The sequence below is a fragment of the Homarus americanus genome, unplaced genomic scaffold (assembly GCF_018991925.1).
Source record: "Homarus americanus isolate GMGI-L3 unplaced genomic scaffold, GMGI_Hamer_2.0 scaffold53693, whole genome shotgun sequence".
Classification (NCBI taxonomy): Eukaryota; Metazoa; Arthropoda; class Malacostraca; order Decapoda; family Nephropidae; genus Homarus; species Homarus americanus.
In genome coordinates this window covers 176,522-200,000 of record NW_024723245.1, presented here as the reverse complement: position 1 = coordinate 200,000, position 23,479 = coordinate 176,522, and the positions used below count along the sequence as shown (strand labels likewise).

The 23,479-nt window shown below is 45.9% G+C and overlaps 1 protein-coding gene across 2 annotated transcripts in view; it reads left to right on the top strand.

Annotated features, from left to right (window-relative positions):
- The window catches only part of LOC121863379 (irregular chiasm C-roughest protein-like), a 102,419-nt gene that overhangs the window by 64,552 nt on the left and 14,388 nt on the right, over positions 1–23,479 (top strand). The window contains exon 1 of one of the 2 annotated variants that reach the window (XM_042361996.1): positions 15,680–15,800. The exons of the other annotated variant lie outside the window; for it this stretch is intronic. The gene's annotated coding sequence lies outside the window, so the exon portion shown is untranslated. Of the gene's footprint in view, positions 1–15,679; positions 15,801–23,479 lie in introns of those variants that run through there. 2 annotated transcript variants of the gene reach the window in all.

Sequence of the window (23,479 nt, the reverse complement as noted above, 5' to 3'; positions counted from 1 at the left end):
GTGTTTAGAAAGAGAGCCAATAAGTTATGTTGACCAAAGGGTGGTTTGTCACTTGGCATAAGTAAGGCTGACAACCATTACAGAAAACGGGGGGCGAGACATGTGACACCTTGCACCAGATATATATTCTCTCTCTCTCTCTCTCTCTCTCTTTTCTCTCTCTCTCTCTGTCAGGAAGGAAGGAACATCTTGCATTCAACCGAGAAAATCATTTCACGCTTCCAACACCCGGGACCATTTCTCATGCAAATTCCGTCACTGAACGTACCTGATAAGTTTCTTTGCCCCGTTGAGAGAGACTGTGTAGCGTCCTTTGATACCCTGGCGGCACAGTTTGGTCCTCTGTGTTCCTTCCTCTTCCCCACTTACCCACCCTTACCCCCACCTCCCCACCCCTCTCACTCTCCTCCCTTCCCCCACGTCCCACCTCCACCCCCACCTTGCTCCCTTAGCGCCCTCTCCCCTCCCCAACCAACGATATTTTCATAAGGTCGAAAGCCTGAAGGAGGAGGTGAGATCCGTCTCGTTCCTTGTTGTTTTTGAGTCACGTTCTTGGGTCGTTTCTGTCTCTTTTCTGTATTCTTTCTGTTGTATTTTGTCTCCTTTCTGTCTTATTTTGTGTATCTCTCTTATTTTGTCTCTTTCTGTCTTTCTTACTATGTTTCTCTGTTTTTTCTGTCACTTTTTATCCTCTTCGTCCTTCTTCTGTCTCTTTCTGTCTTCTTTTGTCCCTTTCTGTCTGTCTCTTTCTCTTTCTGTATTTTCTGTCTCTTTTTCCATCCTTTTCTATCTCTTTTCTGTGTTCTTCTTTATTTCTTTGTCTTTCTTTTATAGTCTTCGCTAATTATCTTCTTCTGTCTCTTCCTCTCGTTCTTCCACTCACTCTATTTTTAGTTGGTCTTACGTGGGAGAGAGACCAATTTTCTTGTCTTCAACTCTCAGGGACAAGAACTATATTCATTTATTTTAATGTTAATATTATCATGGTCAAGAGGTTATTTCCCTGTCTCTATTTGCACGAGTCGATGCTTCGGAATCTCTTAGTGTTGTTTAATGTTTCTTTTGCATCTCTTCCTCTCAGTGTTTCTTATATTTTTTTAAATTTTTATGCTAGATTTTTGTTTTGAAATTAGATGCAATATTTGTTGTCCTTTAGTACAAAAGATTATCATTATTTCATTCTTTATTATTCTCACAACGATACTGGTTCATTTTGATGAGTCGAAGCTTCGAATCTATTGTTGTTTTCAAACTATTATTTATTATTATTATTTGTTTATACGTTTAGGAATGGAGTTGTAATGGGTGAGGGTATATGATCCTCCCTTCTTACCCTCTCACCCCATTTCCCCCCCTCACTCACTTGCCCCTCTCCTCTTCTTGTTCCTCCACCCCTCGCCCTCCTCACCCTCTCCCCCCTCACCCTCTCCCTCCTCACCCCTCTCTCTCTTCACCCCCTCTCCCTCCTCACCCCCCTCTTCCTCTCCACCCCCTCTCCTCCTCACCCCTCTCCTCCTCACCCCTCTCTCTTCACCCCCTCTCCATCTCTCCTTCCTCCACCCTCTCTTCCTCCTCACCCCCCTCACCCCCTCTCTCCTTCCTCACCCCCTCTCCCTCCTCACCCTCTCTTCCTCCTCCCCCTCTCCCTCCTCACCCTCTCTTTCTCCTCACCCCCTCTCCCTCTCACCCCTCTCCCTCCTCACCCCTCTCTTCCTCACCCCCTCTCCTCCTCACCCCTCTCCTTCTCACCCCTCTTCCTCCTCACCCCTCTTCTCCTCACCCCTCTGTCCTCACCCCCTCTTTCCTCACCCCTCTTCCTCCCTCACCCCCTCTTCCCTCCTCACCCCCTCTCTTCCTCCCTCTCCCCTCTTCCTCCTCACCCCCTCTCTCCTCCTCACCCCCTCTTCCTCCTCACCCCCTCTCCTCCTCCCTCTCAACCCCTCTTCCTCCTCCCCCCTCTTCCTCCTCACCCCCCTCTTCCTCCTCACCCCCTCTTCCTCCTCACCCCTCTTCCTCCTCACCCCCTCTCCTCTCACCCCTCTCCTCCTCACCCCTCTCCTCCTCACCCCTCTCCTCCTCACCCCTCTCTCTCCTCACCCCCTCTGTCTCCTCACCCCTCTCTCTCCTCACCCCTCTCTCCTCACCCCCTCTCCTCCTCACCCCCTCTCTCTCCTCACCTCTCTCTCCTCACCCCCTCTTTCTCCTCCCACCCCTCTTCCTCTCCACCCCTCTTCCTCCCTCACCTCTCTCTCCTCACCCCTCTGTCTCCCCCTCTCTCCTCACCCCTCTCTCTCCTCACCCCTCTCTCTCCTCACCCCCTCTTTCTCCTCCCCTCTCTCTCCTCACCCCTCTCCTCTCACCCCTCTCCTCCTCCAGCCCCTCTTCCTCCTCACCCCCTCTTCCTCCTCACCCCTCCCTCCCACCCCCTCTCCTCCTCACCCCCTCTCTCCTCCTCGCCTTCTCTCCTCTCCCCCTCTCTCTCCCCTCCTCACCCTCTCCCCTCCTCACCCCCTCTCTCTCCTCACCCCTCTTCCTCCTTACCCCTCTTTCTCCTCACCTCTCCTCCTCACCCTCTCTCCTCCTCACCCCTCTCTCTCCTCACCCCTCTTCCTCCTTACCCCCTCTTTCTCCTCACCCCCTCTTTCTCCTCACCCCTCTCTCTCCTCACCCCTCTTTCTCCTTACCCCTCTCCTCCTCCCACCCCCTCTTCTCCTCACCCCCTCTTCCTCCTCACCCCTCTCTCTCCTCACCCCATCTCTCCTCACCCTCTTCCTCCTCCCCTCTTCCTCCTCACCCCCTCTTCTCTCCCCTCTTCCTCCTCACCCCTCTCCTCCTCCACCCCTCTCCCTCCTCACCCCTCTCTCCTCACCCCCTCTCTCCTCCGCCTTCTCTCCTCTTCACCCTCTCCTTCCCTCTCTCCCTCCTCCCCCCCTCTCTCCTCACCCCTCTCCCTCCTCCCCCCTCTTCCTCCCTCATCCCCCCTCTTCCTCCCTCACCCCCTCTTCCTCCTCAACCCTCTCCCTCCTCACCCCTCTTCCTCCTCACCACTCTCTCCTCACCCCCTCCCTCCTCAACCCTCTCCTCCTCACCTCTTTCCTCACCCCTCTCTCTCTCCCACCCCCTCTTCCTCCTCACCCTCTTCCTCTCACCCTCTCCTCCATCTACCACTCTCTCGACCCCCTCCCCCTCTTCCCCTCTCACCCCTTTATTTCTCCCCTATCCCCCTCCCCCAACGTCCAACTTTTCCTGGGGTCCCTGCATGAAATCATAAGATCAAAGAGATTTTTTTTTCCTCTTGAACTCTGTTTCTTTTTCCGGCGGTATTATGCAAATGAGTCTGGTTGGTGCTTGATCTGTGTCGAGATGGTGAAGCCTCGAATCTAGCGCTGTTTTGTATTCTGAAGCCTCGAATTTAATGTTGTTTTGTATAGCGAAGCCTCGAATTTAATGTTTCGTATAGTGAAGCTTCAGATCTATCTAATCCATTTTTCTAACTAAAGTTTCCTTAAATTTAATGTTTTTTTCTTAAATTACTTGAATCAGTTATGCTTATTTCACTAATGCATCTTTTAACTTAATCTCACAACATCGTTCTAAAGACAAGTAAAAAAAAAACCAGTTAACATCGTACAGAAAATTGTTAAAATCATCTCATCGTCAGGAATTACCATTGAAATCCCTTTGTGGGAGAAAATATGTGGCATTATGTAAGTTCTTCAGTTATGAGGAAACAGGTTCTATATTTCAACGGATTTTTATTTTATGGGGTTAGTTCTTGCGTGAAAGTTCTTAGTTCTTGTGAGTTAATTGGATTTATTTATGTTCGTCTGTGGATTTTTTTTTTTTTACGTGGAGTCTTGCAGGGCGGAGTCTGGGTCCTTGGCTGTTCTCTGCTGTTAGTGGGAGGGAGGGAGGAGGGAGGGAGGAGGAGAGAGAAAGAGGAAGGGGAGAAAGGAATCAGGAGGAGACGGAGAAAGGAAGAGGCAGAGAGAAGTAGGGGAGAATGAAGAAGGTGGAAGGAGAGCAGAATACATGAGGAGGGAGAGAGAAGGAAGGTTGGAAGGAGAAAGGGAATGATGGAGAGAGAGAGAGGGTGGAAGGAAGGAGAAGGTAAGAGGAGGAGAGAGAAGAAAGGAGGAGAAGGAGGGAGAATAATGAGGAAGGAGGGAGAAGAAATGGGGAGAGAAGGTAGAAGGGAGGAGAAGGAAGGAGGAGAGGAGGTGAGAAGGAGTAAAGGAAGGAGAGAGAGAGGGTGCTCCATCTGAAAGTTTCGCCCCCCGCCGACAAACTTCTATTCATCTGTTGTTAATCCTCTAAAGTAACATTGATAACACAACTACCACAAATTACGACTGACGAGTGTGTCCGCCTTCCTGTCCTGTGTCTGGTGGGAGACGAGCGGGGATTTGCATGTTAGTGCAGGGACAGAGAGGCAGGGTGGGAAGGTGAGGGAGAGGTGGATAGGAGGGGGAGGGAGAGTGGATAGGGAGGTGAGGGAGAGTGGATGGAGGTAGGAAGGTTTTTAGTTTAACAAATTTATTGACAAAGCTTGTAGTACAGTTTGCCTATTCTGAGTAATTCAGTCAGGTCTTGATACTGAGGGTGGTATCACTTCTCACTGCCACGCAGGACAGAGGTTCATACACAAGAAATACATCATATTCATTAACAGCTATAAATGTATAGTAGGTCAGATTCATGTGGGTAATGTCACTGTTTCTGCCATGCAGGACAGAGGTTCGTACACAAAGAAGAAATACATCATATTTATTAGCAGTATATATAGGTCACTGGTTCACAAACATTGGGTCATATTCTAATTGAAGACTAATCAGTGGGCTAGCAAATTTGGTAGACAGCAAGAATGTCTCAAGCACCCTGATTCAATGTAGTAATTACATAGTTCAAGATACAATAAGTCAGGTGGCCTGAAGTCTTTGACAGTGTCACATTCAATAATATAGTGTTCAAGTGTATGCTTTAAGGTTTATCACAAGTTTACATGCTGAGTGTGTAGGGGTGGGAGGTGTGAGAATGTGGGGGTGGGAGGTGAGAGATATGAGTAGAAGAGATTGGAGAAAGGAGGAGAAAGTAGAAAGACGAAGAAGAAAAAAAGAGAAAGTAATTAAGACACCAAGAGAAAGAAGAATAAGAGATACGAAATAAAAACAATAACAATCCCAGGTGATAAATTAAGAGGGGAGAGCGAAATTAAATCAAGAGAAATTGAATAAAGCAGAATAAAGGAGATACGAAAACGACGCTAAAAGCAATAATAGAAAGGGAGGTGAGAAATGGATTACAGAGAACTTATGAAGGAGGAAACATGATAAAAGCAGGAAGAGGAGGACTATGAAATAAATATACTTTATCGACCTTTTACAGTATTTCCTGTTCGGTCTTGCTATGGCTGGTGGGAGACAACACAACTCTCATAGCTGACTTCTAAAACCAACCGTCAGCACGACTTCAGAACATCATATTGTCAGCAGGTTGAGGGCTGACACTCGACACCAACCACGGCTAGCCACAACGCTCACTGTAAGCCAGACGCATAAAATACCCTATTGTCAGCTGATTACTAGGGCTGACACTCAACACAGCTGGGGAATTAAAGAGGCGAGGCAGCAATGTGTTTAATGTCGCTGTTATGTGACCCGGAAACCCCATAGGAGTTTATCTTCATTGTGGCCAGTTAAGGGAGGTAGTGGTTCAAGGTCTAGAGCTCGTTACCCTACAGCTGTGATGGTGGTGGTGGTTGGTTGGTAGTAGTAGTAGATGTTGTTGTTGTTGGTGGTGGATGTTGGTAGTGGTGGTTGTTTGTTGATGGTGGTGGTTGTTTGTTGATGGTGGTGGTTGTTGATGGTGGTGACGGTAGTGATGGTTGTTGTTTTTTTGTTGGAGGTGGTACTGGTGGTGGTGGTTGTTGGTAGTAGTGGTATATGTTGTTGTTGTTGTTGGTGGTGGATGTTGGTAGTGGTGGTTGATGGTGGTGGTAGTGGTGGTAGCTAGTCTTATGATATACATTACTACTACAGGCAGCTTGTATATGAACGTGTGTGTGTGGTCCTAAAAGTCAGTATAATACCAGCTTTGAACCACTGAAGTTGAACACACACACCACCACTACTTTGTTGTCATTCGGAATGGGTTTGTTTGTGTCGGGTGACTAGAGACCGATACGGGACCGGCAAAATCGTTCTCAGATGTTGCACTTGTGGAGGTTACATCTATTGCGGTGGGGGGGGCGCTACAGCATCTTGCTGGCGCTTGTCTGCAGTTTAACTCGAAAATATTGACACCTTCTCGTGTGGTGCTCCTCCAAGCGTTACGGTGTGGAGTAATCGTCTTCCAGGTGAAGGGGTCGATTTGGCACTTTTTCAGGTTTGTCTTAAGACTATCATTATACCTTTTCAGTTGCCCGCCAGCGTTACGTTTTCTATTCGTTAGGTGACTGTAAAGTAGTTGCTCTGGCAGTCTATTGTCGTCCATGCTGGTAACATGGCCACTGGCCAGCCCAACGTAGTTATTCATGGATAATGGTAACCTCGATGCTCATACAGTTGGTGTCAGTGAGAATAACTGACATTTGTTCTCTTGTCTTCCCAGCGAATTCTGAAGATGGAACATAGACTACGTTGGTGAAAGTTTTCAAGTGCCTTGAGGTGCCTCCTTTATGTGACCCATGTCTCGCTGCCATATCGCTGTGTGGGAAGGGCCACTGCTCGTTATACGTGCAAATTCGTAGATAATTTCAGCTCCCTACAGCTGAAGACACGGGCACGGAGTCTGCCAAAGTCTTGAGATGCACATTTGATCCGATGTTGAGTCTCTTCATCGATGTCTGCGGTAGTGGACAGGTGGGAGCCGAGATACTGAAAGTGGGTGACATTAGAGAGGGTAGTACCGTTAAGCTGGATGGATGGTGGAGGTGTGGCTGAAGGGGCAGGCTGAAAGAGAATCTGAGTCTTTCGTACATTTACCTCGAGGCCGAAATGTGCATACGCATTTGCGTAGGTGTTCAGGATCTCCCGTAGGTCGTGTACAGTGTAAGCAACGAAGGTGAGGTAGTCTGCATACTGAAGTTCAGTAATGGATTGCCGACACCTTTGTTCCTGCCTGGAGTCGTCTTGTGTTGAAAAGACCCTTCATCCGGTACTGGATGTCCGCCCCGCCGGCTAAATTGGCACTGGCACGAGTAAGGAAGGCAGCAAGGAAAATGAAAAAAAGAGTTGGTGTCAGTACATCCTTGTTTTACCCCATTTCGGTGGGGAAGAACTCAGACTGGGTGCCATTGTGCAGGACACTGTCGGGAAGATGCTGCTGCCGCCCCTCCTGCAATGGCGATGAATTTTGGTGGGCAGCCAAAACCGCTGATGGTCCGCCAGAGAGCTTCCCTGCTGATCGAGTCGAAGGCCTTGTTTGGGTCAATGAAGGCCATGTACAGGTCACGACGCTGTTCTCTGCACTTTTCCTGTATCTGGCGGGCAGCAAAGATCATGTCAGTACTGCCACGTGATGGTCTAAAGCCACATAGAGATTCTGGGAGGAAGTTTTCCTCCTCAGAAGGAAATCTTTTATGAAGACTCGAGCGATAATCTTGCCAGCTACGGATAGCAGTGAAACCCCGCTGTAGTTGCCACAGGCTGACCGGTCTCCCTTGTTCTTATAAATGACGATGGAGACGTCTTTAAGAGCTTGAGGATTTCCTCCTTTTCCATATATTCTCCAGAAGAGAGTGGAGACGGCTGGAAAGCAGATGTCCTCCTGCTTTATACACCTCGGCTGGGAGTCCATCAGGCTCTGGGGCATTGTTATTTTTCACCTGTTTGATGGCAGTAGCTACCTCTAGGATGGAGGATAACTAAGATGGGTCAGCTCTGCATGCTGAGGGATCTGCTGGGTAGTCAGAACATCCACATCGGTGTTTCGGTTGAGCAGCGAATGATAGTGCTCTTTCCAGTGCTGAAGGATGCCGTCTTCGTCTTTAATTATGGAGTTACCTTCGAATAGGCGGGCCCATAAAATGTTTTAGTGGAATTGAAAAATTGGAGCATCTTGTGTTGATCTGCAAGTTTTTGCTTTTCACATGCTTTATTTTTAAGCCAACCACTTTCTTCTTGCGGAAGATATCATCTTTGGTCCGAGACTGAGTGTTGTTTAGACAATCAAGTAAAGCAGCACGTCTATCATCGACGAGTACATTGATTTCCGGGGCATTTTAATTAAACCAGTCCTGGTGTATTCTTTTGATCTGGCTGAAAGTTTCTCTGCAGGTTTTTGTCATGACAGTGTCGAGAATACCCAATTTGGCACTGGGATTTTGGTTGTTTGTTGTCGGGTTGTTTATCAGCCCATGCTCGAGCTGTTCTTTGAAAGCATATTGCTACCCCTGGATCCTCCAGACGCTTAGTGTTAAAACCTCTTCTGGAGGCTTGCTGCCTTTGCCGTTTTAGGGCGACGTGAAGTGAGAACTTGGCACTGATCCGATGATCAGTGTCTCAGTGATCTGAGCCACACATGGTTTGGGTGATGAGGACATCTCGGCGATCTTTTTATATGACAATGATGTAGTCAATAAGATGCCAGTGTTTGGATCGTGGGTGTTTGCCTAAACAAGGTATTGGTGATGGCGAGGTTGTGTGCAGCACACTTGCTGAGAGGAGTAGGCCGTTGGGATTACACTTGCCTAGTCCGTTTCTTCCTATGATTCCCTGCCAAATGTCAGCATCTTTGCCAACTCTGCCATTGAAGTCACCGAGGAGCACACCCTTTTCTTCTCTGGGGATAGAGGTTAGCAATGTGTCAAGGTCGGCATAACAGGCCTCCTTGATGAAATCCTCTGCATCCAGTGTTGGGACGTGATTGATTCAGTGGGATTTGGAGCGTCGCGTCATGAGGCATTTCAGTTAGCCCGTGTAGAGTCATTGGCGGAAGGCAAAGCCCACTTCATAAATGCGGTTTCTCTCTGCAGCAGGCTTACCCTTCCAGAAGAAGGTATAGCCAGACCCCTGATCTGTGACTTGACCCTCGTCTGGGAGCCGGGACTCACTAATGGCTACTATGTCGATGTTATACCTAGCCAACTCTTTTGCCACAAGGGCAGTTCTTCTTTTAGGACGCGCATTTGTGCCAGTATCCAGAAGGGGTCCTGACATTCCATGCAGCAACCGAAGATTATATAATTTGTTTTGTTTTGATCTCTGATTATGATTGTGTTTTCGACTGCATAAGGATGACCTTACTGCGTGCAGTTGCCCAGTCAGGCTGGTTCTTTTGGCGTATGTTTAGGAACACCTTTTCTAGCCCCCTCCCCATGTGGGGAGTGGCTCCTCGAAAAACCTGCTCAGTCTCACAGACAGGAACGGATTGCACTGCTGCCTATATCCCTGTGCTTAAACTTATCTGTGCCGCCCATGTGCAGAGTTGTGACTAGTCATCTCTGCCTGTCCCAGTCGCCACTCGTCCGTCACCATAGCGCTTTTTGGGGTAAGGGGTTTGATGATGATGATGAGTATGATGAGCTAGATGATGGCTGCACCTGGAGTTGATTTGGGTGGGGTGAGGCAGGGCGCAGGCTGCAACCACACATTTGGCTCTCCTTTTCCTGATCCATTGGTGCATGTGTTGCAACAACTGGGAAGAGGAGAGTTGCAATGGACTGCCGATAGCCCAATTTGTTGGGTTTTGTTTAGTAGCCTGTCCATCATGTATTGCCTTCGTCTGCAGGTGTAGTCGTTGGGTTCCCATGGTGGTCACCTCTTCCTTCTCTCTGTTGGGGTCTTGTTAGAACTCTGTAAGGATGTCTGCCTGATGCAGGGCTCCACCGCAGATTTTTCGTTCAGGGTTTACTCCGTAGCCCTATACCTACCAGGTTAATCTGCAAGACATCGGGCAGTGGTTGGTAGGCGCCAGGACGTGTCCCACATGCCGTGGGAATATGCGCCGTCCTCTGGGGCCCTGCAACTCGAGATCCCCTGCTGCTCTAGCCTGGGCCCGCAGACAGTTATCTTGTGTTGTCACGAGGAGGCACAGCAAGTCTTGATGGTGAAGAGGCTGTGTACTGGCAGGGAGGACTCACGCAAGTTGCTTCCCTGTTCGCCACGAGGCTGCGGCAGTAGCTGAAAGCGAGAGGAAGCAAAAGTGTTTGCACCTTAACACAATTCAGTTGCCCCCAGGCTAGTTTAATGGGCTTACCCATCCTGTGCAAGGTGAGCCTTAACACAATGTTGCCCACACTAGACGCATTACACCACTCTGTACACACACACACACACACACGTTCCAAAGAAAACCTCGTACCACTTTGGCCTTAAACAAGAAACGATAAACAAACAAAACTCAAAACACTTTCTTATACAACCTTAGAAAACAGACTTTATAAAACAACCCATATAAGTAAAGTAAGTCTGAAAAAATAACCACATCCGTCATAACCCTTACAGCAGTTAACATCAATAACCCTTACAGCAGTTAACATCAATAACCCTTACAGCAGTTAACATCAATAACCCTTACAGCAGTTAACATCAATAACCCTTACAGCAGTTAACATCAATAACCCTTACGGTTAACATCAATAACCCTTACAGCAGTTAACATCAATAACCCTTACAGCAGTTAACATCAATAACCCTTACAGCAGTTAACATCAATAACCCTTACAACAATAACCTTCCTAGCACTTATTATTTACTCCCGCTATGACAAGACTCTGAAAATGTTAGAGGGTGAGTTACAGAAGCCAGTGACAGGTTAGATAAGAGTCATCACAGGTGACGTCTAACGAGGACTACTTAACACACAATGACGGTATTGAATCTTGTGACAGGAACTGATGGTAGTCGATTAGGGAAGTGGTTGGTGTGTCGGAGAGAGAATTTGTCTTGTGGGAATAATGCAATTGATTGATTTTTGTTACATGTGGAAGGTCGAGTGCTATTGTTTACTGAAGGTGGGGGGTGGGGGGTGTTGTGCTGGGTAGGGGGTGTTGTGCTGGGTAGGGGGGTGTTTATGGGGGTGTTGTTGTGATGGGGCTTGAAGGGTGGTGTTAAATTTGAGGTGTGTGTGTGTGTGTGTGTGTGTGTGTGTGTGTGTGTGTGTGTGTGTGTGTGTGGATGATACAAACATCGTACAAAACTCACACATCAACTACACACACACAAACATATTAAAACACAATAATTTACACACTACAACATATTTATAATGTATGTAAACAAATATCCTAGTTTAGATAATATTCTACCACAACCATGAATATTTACTATTGCATTAAACATTAATAACAATAATAATAATGATAATAAAAATAATAATAATAATAATAATAATAATAATGACACATACCAGACGTAACACATTTAAATAATAAAAATATAAACGTTTCTATACATAATAAATTTCAACCAATTTATATAAAAAGTAAATGTATATGAATAAAATCTCAAAAAGAGGGAAGCCCCCAATCAGCTTGACGGCCGGAGCGACGAACATACAATGGAGTAAACAATCTCTGGCCATTATGTCGGAAAGAGATATTGATGGTCAGTTCTGGACACAACTCAACAATACGTCAGTGATGGTGGTGGGAGATAACCGGCCAGCCGATGTTCTCTCTTCTGGCTGCTGTTATAACGCGGTTGTGTGTGTGTGTGTGTGTGTGTGTGTGTGTGTGTGTGTGTGTGTGTGTGTGTGTGTGTTTGTGTGTGTGTGTGTTTTCACCCCACAACACCCCCACACCTCACCTCTCAATAGTTCTAGAACCTTGATATGTGGAAGTGAGGGGGAAGGGGGTGTTAGTGTTGTTATTATTTGTTATGAAGGTAGAGGTACTTTTTGTGTTATCTTGGTTTATTTGTTATTGATAAGCTTTCCTTGTTATCGATAAGCTTTAATTGTTATCGTTAAGCTTTACTTGTTATCGTTAAGCTTTTTTAAATAGGCAGTGATGTAGGTTAATTTAAGAGACATTATCTCTCTCGTCTCCTCACAGTGGTTAAGAGACATTATCTCTCTCGTCTCCCCACAGTGGTTAAGAGACATTATCTCTCTCGTCTCCCCACAGTGGTTAAGAGACATTATCTCTCTCTTCTCCCCACAGTGGTTAGAGACATTATCTCTCTCGTCTCCCCACAGTGGTTAGAGACATTATCTCTCTCTCTCCCCACAGTGGTTAGAGACATTATCTCTCTCGTCTCCCCACAGTGGTTGAGAACATCTATCTCTCGTCTCCCCACAGTGGTTAAGAGACATTATCTCTCTCGTCTCCCCACAGTGGTTGAGACGACTATCTCTCTCGTCTCCCCAAGTGGTTGAAGACACTATCTCTCTCATCTCCCCACAGTGGTTAAGAGACATTATCCCTCGTCTCCCACAGTGGTTAGCAGGACATTATCTCTCTCTTCTCTGGTAGAGAGACACTATCTCGCCACAGTGGTAGAGAGATGTCTTCATGGGACCTTAGTAATATCAGATATGAAAATTGATGAAGAGAATAATGACAATGACGAGGCTGATGATTATTGATGACGTGAGGGGGAGATAGAGACGACGATGGTGGTGATGATGGTGGTGGTGGTGATGATGGTGGTGATGATGATGGTGGTGATGATGATGGTGGTGGTGGTGGTGTTGATGATGGTGGTGGTGGTGATGATGATTGTGGTGGTGGTGAGGTGGTGGTGATGATGATGAGTGGTGATGATGATTGTGGTGGTGGTGGTGGTGATGGTGATGATGGTGGTGATGATGGTCGGTGGTGGTGGTGATGAGTGGTGATGGTGGTGGTGATGATGATGATGGTGGTGATGATGATTGTGGTGATGATGATGGTGATGGTGGTGGTGTTGATGATTGGGGTGGTGGTGGTGATGATGATTGTGGTGGTGGTGATGGTGGTGATGATGATTGTGGTGGTTATGATGATGGTGGTGATGATGGTGGTGATGATGATGGTGGTGGTGGTGGTGGTGGTGATGATGAGTTGTGGTGATGATGAGTGGTGATGGTGGTGGTGTTGTTGATGATTGGGGTGGTGGTGGTGATGATGATGATGGTGGTGATGATGATGGTGGTGGTGGTGTTGATGATTGTGGTGGTGGTGTGATGATTGGGGTGTGGTGGTGATGATGATTGTGGTGGTGGTGATGATGATGATGGTGGTGATGATGGTGGTGGTGGTGATGATGATTGTGGTGGTGGTGGTGGTGGTGATGATGATGGTGGTGATGATGATGATGTTGTGGTGGTGGTGATGATGATGATGGTGATGATGATGGCGGTGGTGGTGGTGGTGTTGATGATTGTGGTGGTGGTGGTGGTGTTGATGTGGTGTTGGTGGTGGTGATGATGATTGTGGTGGTGGTGATGATGATGATGGTGGTGATGATGGTGGTGGTGGTGATGATGATTGGTGGTGGTGGTGGTGGTGATGATGATGGTGGTGGTGGTGGGTGTTGATGATTGGGTGGTGGTGGTGATGATGATTGTGGTGGTGGTGGTGATGATGATTGTGGTGGTGGTGGTGGTGGTGGTGGTGGTGATGATGATGATGATGGTGGTGATGATGGTTATGGTGATAATGGTGGTGGTGGTGGTGATGATTGTGGTGGTGGTGGTGGTGTTGTTGATGATTGTGGTGGTGGTGGTGGTGTTGATGATTGTTGTGGTGGTGGTTTTGATGTTGGTTGTGTGTGGTTGTGGTGGTGGTGGTGTTGATGATTGTTGTGGTGGTGGTGGTGATGATGATTGTGGTGGTGGTGATGATGATGATGGTGGTGATGATGGTGGTGGTGGTGGTGGTGGTGATGATGATGATGGTGGTGATGATGGTTGGTGATAATGGTGGTGGTGTGCTGTGATGATGATGATGGTGGTGGTAGTGGTGATGATGGTTATGGTGATAATGGTGGTGGTGGTGATGATGATGATGATGATGGTGGTGATGGTATTGATGGTGCTGATGACGTGTGGGGAGTTAGAGGCGATGGTGGTGGTGGTGGTGATGGTGATGATATTGATGGTGATGATGATGGTGGTGGGTGGTGATGATGATGATGATGGTGGTGGTAGTGTGTGATGATGGTGGTGGTGATGACGTTGGTGGTGTTGGTGATGATGGTGATGATGTGGTTAATGGTGATGATGGTTGGTGGTGGTGGTGATGGTGATAATGGTTAGTGGTGATGATGGTTGGTGGTGATGATGATGGGATGTCTTTTCTCCTCTACCATCTTCCTCCAGGACTCTTTTCCTCTTCCATTTATTATTCTTCATATTTTTTTATCCTTCCTCCCTCCCTCTCCCTCTCCCTCCTCCCCTTCCCTTCCCCTCCCCTTCCCTCTCCCCTCCCCTCCCCTCCCTCCTCTGCCCCTCCCCTCCGGAAATCGAAGAGTTAAGACTATTTTTCAGAACCTTTAAAATAATCCCAACTTGGGCACCACGTATTTTGAGCCGAAGTTGGAATATATATTTTATCACACACAAAGGTTTTATATTTGGGTAAACTTGTACATTTTTCTGTAGTAAATATTAATGTTGGGAACTGTATTTATGTGGCTTTTATACTGTGTTTATGTTTTGTGTTTGAAATATGAAAGGGACAGAGAGAGAGAGAGAGAGAGAGAGAGAGAGAGAGAGAGAGAGAGAGAGAGAGAGAGAGAAAACACCTGTGAAATAATCCATCCATAAACTCAATATTTTTCTTCTCCATAATACTTGAGGTGGTAACTTAGTCCTGGGATGTAATAATTACTTCACATAACATCCACAATCCCAATTATAACTTTAGTTTCTAGTTCACGGTCATTTGTGGTGGTGCTGCCGCCTTGTTGGTCAGCCTGGGGAGCGGAAAGAGGCAGAGGGTGGGGGGAGCAATGTGTAGGTGGGGAGAAGATGTGTGGGTGGGGAGGATAGAAGAAGGAGAAGTTTATGGATGGTGAGGGCCGGGTGGGAGTAATGTTTATTGATGGTGAGGGGTGAGGGGTGAGGGATTACATGGGGAGAGAAGGAAGGGGGGGGAGTGTGTAGGTGGGGGAGGGGTGTATTGTGTGTCGTTGTATGTGTGTTTGTGTATGTGTCGTTGTATGTGTGTTTGTGTATGTATGCTTGTATTTGTTGGGTCGTTTTGTCTCTGTGCTTGAGTTTATGTTTGTTTAATGCATTGCGTGTTAGCTTATCACTAGTGGTTTTTATGTAGCCAATATAAGTGTGCATTTGTGTATTTATTTATGTACGTGGCTTGTGTGTGTGTGTGTGTGTGTGTGTGTGTGTGTATGTGTGTGTGTGTGTGTGTGTGTCACCTCTACACCAGTAAAAATCTAGCAGTAACAGTAAATATTTCATGGTGGCCTCAATAACAACTGTTTATTATGCCTCAGCTGCCGTATGATACAGACTGTTCCTTACATAAATAATTAATGCCAGGAATGTCTCAGAAAAATCGCCATCTAGTTTAAAAACTCTATGACCTGTGGTGAATTATATATGCCTATTGGTCCACCTGGGCGTATAAGCCATCGCCACTGCAGGAGAAGAGAATGTTCGCCAGGCGTTGAAATTCAGTAAATATCGTCACTAGTTCTTAGAAAATACACATGGGAGGGTTAGTATTGGAGGAACGTAGGAGGAGGAGTGGGAGGGTTTGTTTAGGGTCATCAGGTGGGTTGGTTCAGTATGGCGTGGACCTCCGCGCCGTCAACAAGAAGGGGGACTATACGTTCTCGTTGTTGTTCACCATCTGTCAACAGGAGATGCGGCCGAATTATTTCTCTCTCCGTTGACTGGTTCTCAGACAAAGGGTAAATCATCAACGGTCAATGCTAAAAAAAAAAAGAGATGGTGATTAGAAAAATTATTTGGAGTTTAGTGATAGGCTGCGTCAGATGTTGTGATTGGTCGAGATCTTTGATGATTTCGTGAATACTTATTTTCGATTTGTGTTGACGCTTCTAGCTGACAACCTGTGCTGACAACCTGAGCTGACAATATATGTAGATATTCTGAGCTGACGTCTTGTGCGGACATCATGTTCAGACACTACCTGGACTGACAGACATCTTGTACTACCATGCTATGCTGATATTCGCTGCTGACATCATGTACTGACATCTTGTGCTGATATCCTGCACTAACATTATATACTGACATCCTGTGCTAACCATCATGTACTGATACCTTTGGCTGACATAGTACGCTGACAGCCAGTACCAACGCCCGCTACTAACAGCCCAAGTTGACATCCTGTTCTGACTGCTTACAATCCATATTCCGTTAATCCAGACCCACTTGGCTGACATCACCATAAAAGGCTCACTTTAGCTGCCTGTGTTCAGTGGCTGTGTTATGCTGGAGAGGTAAGTTCATTAACCTGTTTGTCTGTTTATATGTCTATGTCTGTCTGTCTAATTGAAGGTCTGTCTGTCTGTTTCCCAATGATTCGTCTATGTCTATTTGTCTGTCAGTCTAACTCTACGTCCGTCTGTCTGTCTGTCTGTCTGTCTTCCTATCTATGTTTGTCTCTTTCAATAATCTGTCTGTCTGTCTGTCTGTCTGTCTGTCTGTCTGTCTGTCTCTGTCTGTCTGTCTGTCTGTATACTGTCTCTTATCAATCTAATAGTCTGTACCACTGTAAACACACCGATAAAATCAACTCATCCCTCCCACACACAAGAACCTCCTCCCGTCATGTCAGGAGAGGCGGCCATTGACATCACCACACCGCTTCCTTGGGTCATACACACAGTCAGGATAATGGGACACAGTTCTTAAATAAATGATCATAAGCGGTATTGAACGCTGCCTACAAGCAAGTGTTAGTTCATACTTGTTCTTGTTATGATTGTTATTTTTATCATTGTTATTATTATTATTATTATTATTATTATTATTATTATTACTATTATTATTATTATTTATTTTTTTTATTTTTATTTTTTTTCCTCTTAATTATTTTGTTCTTATTATTATCCTTTTCTTGTTTTCGTTTTCTTCTTTATGTTGTCGTTGTTGCTTTCATTAATATAATTTTCTGGACCAAAGCTCGAGTTCTCAGCACCAGCGAAAAATACCAAGGTACCCTATTAGACTCTGAAGGTCATTAGGTCAGAGGTCACGGTCACTTACGAGTTTTCATGGCTATCAGTGACCAGTTATAACTAAGTAGAATATTTTTGGGGGACTTTTTTTTTTGAGCAGCTTTTTAATTAACCAATACAACTGAGTTTATTGACTTACCTGAGTTGTGTTATGTTTCAGTGAGGTATTATTGTTTGTTTTGTTCTTTTCTGTTTTTCACATTATTCAATTTGTATGTTTGTCTCTCTCTCTCTCTCTCTCTCTCTCTTTCTTAAGTTTATTTTCTCTCACTCTCTCACTCTTTCATTTTCGCTCTTTCACTCCCTCTCTCTTGCTCTTTAATTTCAAAGTATATTTCCATCTCTTTTTCATATTTCTCTCTGCCTTTTGGGAAACAGCAATATAGATATGTAGTGGTTAGTAAATATTTAGTTGGGGATGAAACGATACATAGTGTAAAGAGTTAGACAAAAAGTGACAAATAACAAAGACGAACAGAGACGAGAGAGAGAGAGAGACAACGCGACACGCACGACACGGTTCACTGCTCGAGTACATCAACTGTAGATTGTAAACAGTACGATGTCCCGCCACCCACCCAAGACCACCCTTCCCCGCGTCAACCAAGAGAACTATCTTATATTTTAATTGTTGATGACTGATGTATGTTCTAACGTATATTACTCAGTTTAAGGTCATTATTGTTGAAACACAGTAAATATATAAAATTAAATATGTGTTTAAGGCCCTTATTTATTGAAGCGTAGTAATACATTTTAAAACCATGATATCGTACTACTACTACTTGGCTGTCACTCGGAGTCGAGTATGACGATCATCCAGCTACGATACAATGGTATGAGTTGTTAAGGATGTCACCTAGGTTGGTGAGTTCTGAGGTGACTAAAGAGGCTGATACGGGACCGGCAGGGTCGTTCACAGATGTTGCACAGTGGGGGGACTACATCTACCTGTAGTGCAGGAGGGGCGGCTGTAGCGTCTTTCCGGCGTTGGCGCTTGTCTGCCTCGTTATGCAGTCGGGCTAACTCGAAAGTATTAATACCTTCTTCTGTGGTGCAAGCGTTACGATGTGGAGTAAATGTCTCCCAGGTGAGGGGGGTCGATTTGGCACTTTTTCAGGTTTGTCTTAAGACTATCCTTATACCTTTTCAGTTGCCCGCCAGCGTTACGTTTACTATTCGTTAGGTGACTGTAAAGTAGCTGCTTTGGCAATCTACTGTCGTCCATGCGGGTAACATGGTTATTGGCCAGTCCAGCGTAGTTGCTCATGGATAATGGTAGCCTCAATGCTCCTACAGTTGGTGTAAGCAGAATACTGGCATTTGTTCTTTTGTTTTCCCATCGAACTCGGAGGGTGTAACGTAAACTATGTTGGTGAAAGTTTTCGAGTGTCTTCAGGTTCCTCCTGTATGCGACCCATGTCTCACTGCCATATAGCGGTGAGGAGGACCACTGCTCGATATACGTGTAACCTTGTAGATAATTTCAGCTCCCTACAGCTGAAGACACGGTTTCGGAGTCTGCCAATACACATCTGATCCAATGCTGAATCTCTTCATCGATGTCCGTGGTGGTGGACAGGTGGGAGCCGTGATACCGAAAGTGGGTAACATTAGAAAGGGTAGTACCGTTAAGCTGGAAGGATGGTGGAGGTATGTCTGAACCCGGGGCAGGCTGGCAGAGAATCTGAGTCTTATGTACATTCATCTATAGGCCGAAGTGTGCATACGCATCTGCATAGGTGTTCAGGATCTCCTGTAGTTCGCATTCAGTATGAGTGACACTAGTGAGGTCGTCTGCATACTGAAGTCCAGTAATGGAAGCTGCCGACACCTTTGTTCCTCCCTGGAGTCGTCTTAGTTGAAAAGACCCTTCATCCGGTACTCGATGCCCACCCCACCGGCTAAATTGGCAATGGCACGAGTAAATAATTCAGCCAAGAACATGGAAAAGAGAGCTAGTGCCAGTTCACACCTTTGTTTAACCCCTGTTTGGATGGGGAAGAACTCAGACTGGGTGCCATTGTCCAGGACACTACCGTTCATGCCATCGTGGAGTTACCTCACAATGGTGATGAATTTTGGTGGGCAGCCAAAATGGCTGAGGGTACACCAGAGGGCTTCCCTGTTGACGAGTCAAAGGCCTTGGTTAGGTCGATGAAAGCCATGTACAGGTCATGATGATGTTCTCTGCACTTTTCCTGTATCTGGCGGACAGCAAAGATCATGTCAGTGGTGCCACATGATGCTCTAAAGCCACATTGAGATTCTGGGAGGAAGTTTTCCGCCTCAGGAAGAAGTCTGTTTAGAAGGACTTGGACTATAATCTTGCTAGCTACAGACAGCCTGACCGGTCTCCTTTGTTCTTATAAATATTGACGATGGAGGCGTCTTTAAGAGCTTGGGGGATTTCCTCCTTTTCCCATATATTCTCCAGGAGATAGTGGAGACGGCTTGCAAGCAGAGGTCCTCCGGCTTTATACACCTCGGCTGGTATTTCATCAGGGCCTGAGGCTTTGTTTTTTTTTATCTGTTTGATGGCAGTAGGCACCTCATCCAGGGATGGAGGATAGCTGAGGTGGGTCAGCTCTGATGCTCAGGGCTCTGCTGGGTAGTCAGGACATCCACATCAGTGTTTCAGTTGAGCAGTGAATGGTAGTGCTCTTTCCAGTGCTGAAGGAGGCCTTCATCGTCTTTTACTATTAGATGAGCGGGGTAGAGGCTGTGCCACAAGTGATTGGCCCATAAAATGGTTTAGCAGAATTGAAAAATTCGCGCCTCTTGTGCTGATCTGCATTTTTTGTGTGTGTTTCACATGCTCTATTTTTAAACCAGTCATTCTTTAGATTGCGAAGTTTGCACTGGGCCGCCGCTTTCTTCTTGCGGAAGGTATCAGCTTTGGTTCGAGACTGAGGGTTGTTTTGCCAGTCAGTTAAAGAAGCACATTTATCATTGATGAGTACATTGATTGCCTGGTCATTTTCATCAAACCAGTCCTAGTGTATTCATTCGATCTGGCCGAGGGTCTCTGTAGGTTTTCGTCATAACAGTGTTGAGAATATCCCATTCTGCACTGGGAATTGGGTTGTTTCTTGTCGGGTTGTTTATCAGCCAATGTTCGAGCTGCTCTCTGAAATCATGTGCTACCACTGGATCCTCCAGACGCTTAGTGTTAAGACCTCTTCTGAAGGCTTGCTACTTTCGCCGTTTTTGGACGACAAGAAGAGAGAGCTTGGCTCTTAGGAGCCGATGGTCAATGTCGCAGTGGTCTGAGCCACGCATGGCTCGGGTGATGAGGACATTAAGGCGATCTCTTTCTCTGACAATGAACTACAAACCTTTGAACTTCTCGACCTGCCTAAACAAGGTATTGATGATAGTGAGGTTATGTGCAGCACACTTGCTGAGGAGGAGTAGACCGTTGGGATTACATTTGCTTTGTCCATTTCTTCCTATAGTTCTCTGCCAAATGTCAGCATCTCTGCCAACTCTGGCATTGAAATCACCAAGGAGCACAACCTTATTTTCTCTGGGGATAGAGGTTAGCACTCTGTCGAGGTCGGCACAAAGGGTCTCCTTGATGTCATCCTCTGCATCCAGTCTTGGGGTGTATGAACTGATGAAAAAGGCATGACGTGAGTGATTCAGTGGGACTTGGAGCGTTATGAGGCGCACGTTGATCCCAAGTGGCATTTCAGTTAGCCTGTGCACTATGCGTTGGTGAATGACTAAGCCAACTCCATAAATGCGGTTTCTCTCCGCAGCAGGCTTACCTTTCCAGAAGAAGATATAGCCAGACCCCCATTCTGTGAGTTGACCCTTGTCTGGGAGCTGGGACTGACTAATGGCTGCTATGTCGATGTTATACCTAGCCAGCTCTTTTGCCATAATGGCAGAAATAGCAGATGTTCTTTCAAGACACTCATTTGTGCCAGTATCCAAAAGGGTCCTGACATCCCATGCAACGACCATAAGAGGTTGTATAGTTTTTTTTCTGGATCTGTGATTATGGTTGTGTTTTCGACAGCATAAGTATGACGCTACTGGGCGCGGTTGCCCAGTCAGTTTGTTTTTTAAGGCAGGCTATGTTTTTGGTAGCCTCCCCATGTGGGGTGAGTAGAGTGGCTCCTGGAATGGGCTGTTCAGTAGGCACAGACAGGACCGGCTTGCACTGCTGCCTAGATCCCAGTGCATAAACGACCATCTTATCTATGCCGCCCATGTGCAGAGTTGTGACTAGAGACTCCCGGCAGTCATCTCTGCCTGTCCCCGTCGCCACTTGTCCTCTGCCATGGGGCTCTTGGGGGTATACGTCCTTTGATGATGATGAGAGGTGTGATGAACTGGATGATGGCTGTGCGTGAGTTGATTTATGACGTGAGGCAGGAGCGCTGGCTGCAACCACATATTTTGGCTCTCCCTTTTCCTGATCATTTGTGTGCATGTGTTGCAACGACTGGGGAGAATGAGAGTTGCAATGGACTGCCGATAGCCCAGTTTGTTGGGCTTCACCTTAGTAGCATTGCCTTCGTCGCCGGTGTAGTCGTTGGGTTCCCATGTTGGTCACCTCTTCCACCTACTGTATACCGCCGTTGGGGTCTTGTTGGAGCTCTGTTAGCATGTCTGCCTGATGCGGGGCTCCACTGCAGTGTTTTCGTTTGGGGTTTACTCCCGGAGCCTTATACCTACCAAGGTTAATCCGCAAGGCAGCGGGGCTGTGGCTGGTAGGCGCCAGGACGTTTCTGCATGCCAGTGGGCCTATGCACCGTCCCTTTGGGACCCACTGCTGCTCCAAGATCCCCTGGTGGTCTAGCTTGGGCCCACGAAGCACCCAGTTATCGTGTGTTGCCATGAGGAATCACAGCAGAGTCTTGATGGAGAAGAGGCTGTGTACTGGCAGAGGAAGACTTATGCAAGTTGCTCCCTTGTTCGTCACGAGAACTAGCCAGCGGCAGTAGCTGAAAGCGAGAGGAAGCAAGCAGTGCTTGCACCTTAACACTAACATAATGCTGCCACACTATACGCATTTCACCTCCCTGTGTGTGAACACACACGTACGTATCAGCTAACACCCCCCATCCATTTCTCAGTCATGAAACATTCATTTTCCAATCTTACCGTCTTCGCAACTACCGATCTAAGTCAGTTCATTTCGATTCTATCTAGTTAAGGCATCGTGTTTCGTACGTTAGTTGGCAGTTAGTAGATTCTGAAAGGCCTGTACGGTATTGCTGTTTCGTTCCTTGACGAACGACATGTTGGAGTATCTAGTAGAATCATCGTCAGGAGTGTAGGTTGTTATCGTCTCTTCTTATCTCCAGTAATCGTAACTATTCATAAACCGGTAAATAAATAAATAAAGAAATGAAATTACATTGGATACCCTTCTATGCCGACATAAAAACAACGAAAACATTTAAATCCTGAAAATTTTCAAACCAAGAATATGGGAAATCCCTTGAGAAATGTATATATAATCCGACTTTAGTTAAAAGCTTGAAAACCATATTCAGTATATATTCAATCCAAAACCATAAAAACCCATAAAAACCCATAAAACCCATAAAAACCCTTCCATTTAAATCTAATACCATCAAAACCTATTAAAAACCCTTACAATCCAATCTAAACCAACAAACTCAGCTAAAAAACCACATATTCTACCCCATTTAACGTACAAGCCTCTGAGAATTCACATCAAAACCCACCTAATTAAGCAATAAGAAAAAATAACTTCTGAATCTCTGTGAATCCGAATCCTGGTTGAACATATTCTTAATTCTCTTACAAATCTTAGAGGGACCAGTTCTCTTAACCTCATGGTAAGGGAGTTAACATTATCTCATGATATTTTGAGAATTCGTAATAAGTTAAGAGAGTTTCCCCAGTTAAGAAAGCAACACAAATAGCCGAGGTTAGGTTAAGTTAGGTGACTAAGGGTTAAAATCGTTAATAACAAGGAAAAAATACGATTTTTTTTAGAATACTGTTCAAAATATCGCGTCAGAAAATAAATTACGATTTTTTTTAAGAATACGATCCATAATATTGAGAATTAGTTAAACAAAAAATACGATTTTCTGTGAATGTCATTTATAATATCGCTAATTAGTTTAAAAAGTACCAGAAAAATACGATTTTTAAAGAATATCATCCAGAATATCGTAAGTTGGTTGAAAAATAAAGTACGATAATTTAACAATGAGATCCACACCATCACCAATTACTGGAGAAAATCTTAGCGTTACGACCGTCTGAGAATTCTACCGTCAAGAGTAATCGCACGCATACGAGACACATTTCTCTCCATAAATCCGGGAAGGCTGGAGGATCGTGTAATGCCCGCGCTGGCGTTAAATCCTCGCCTGGCTACTTCATTATAC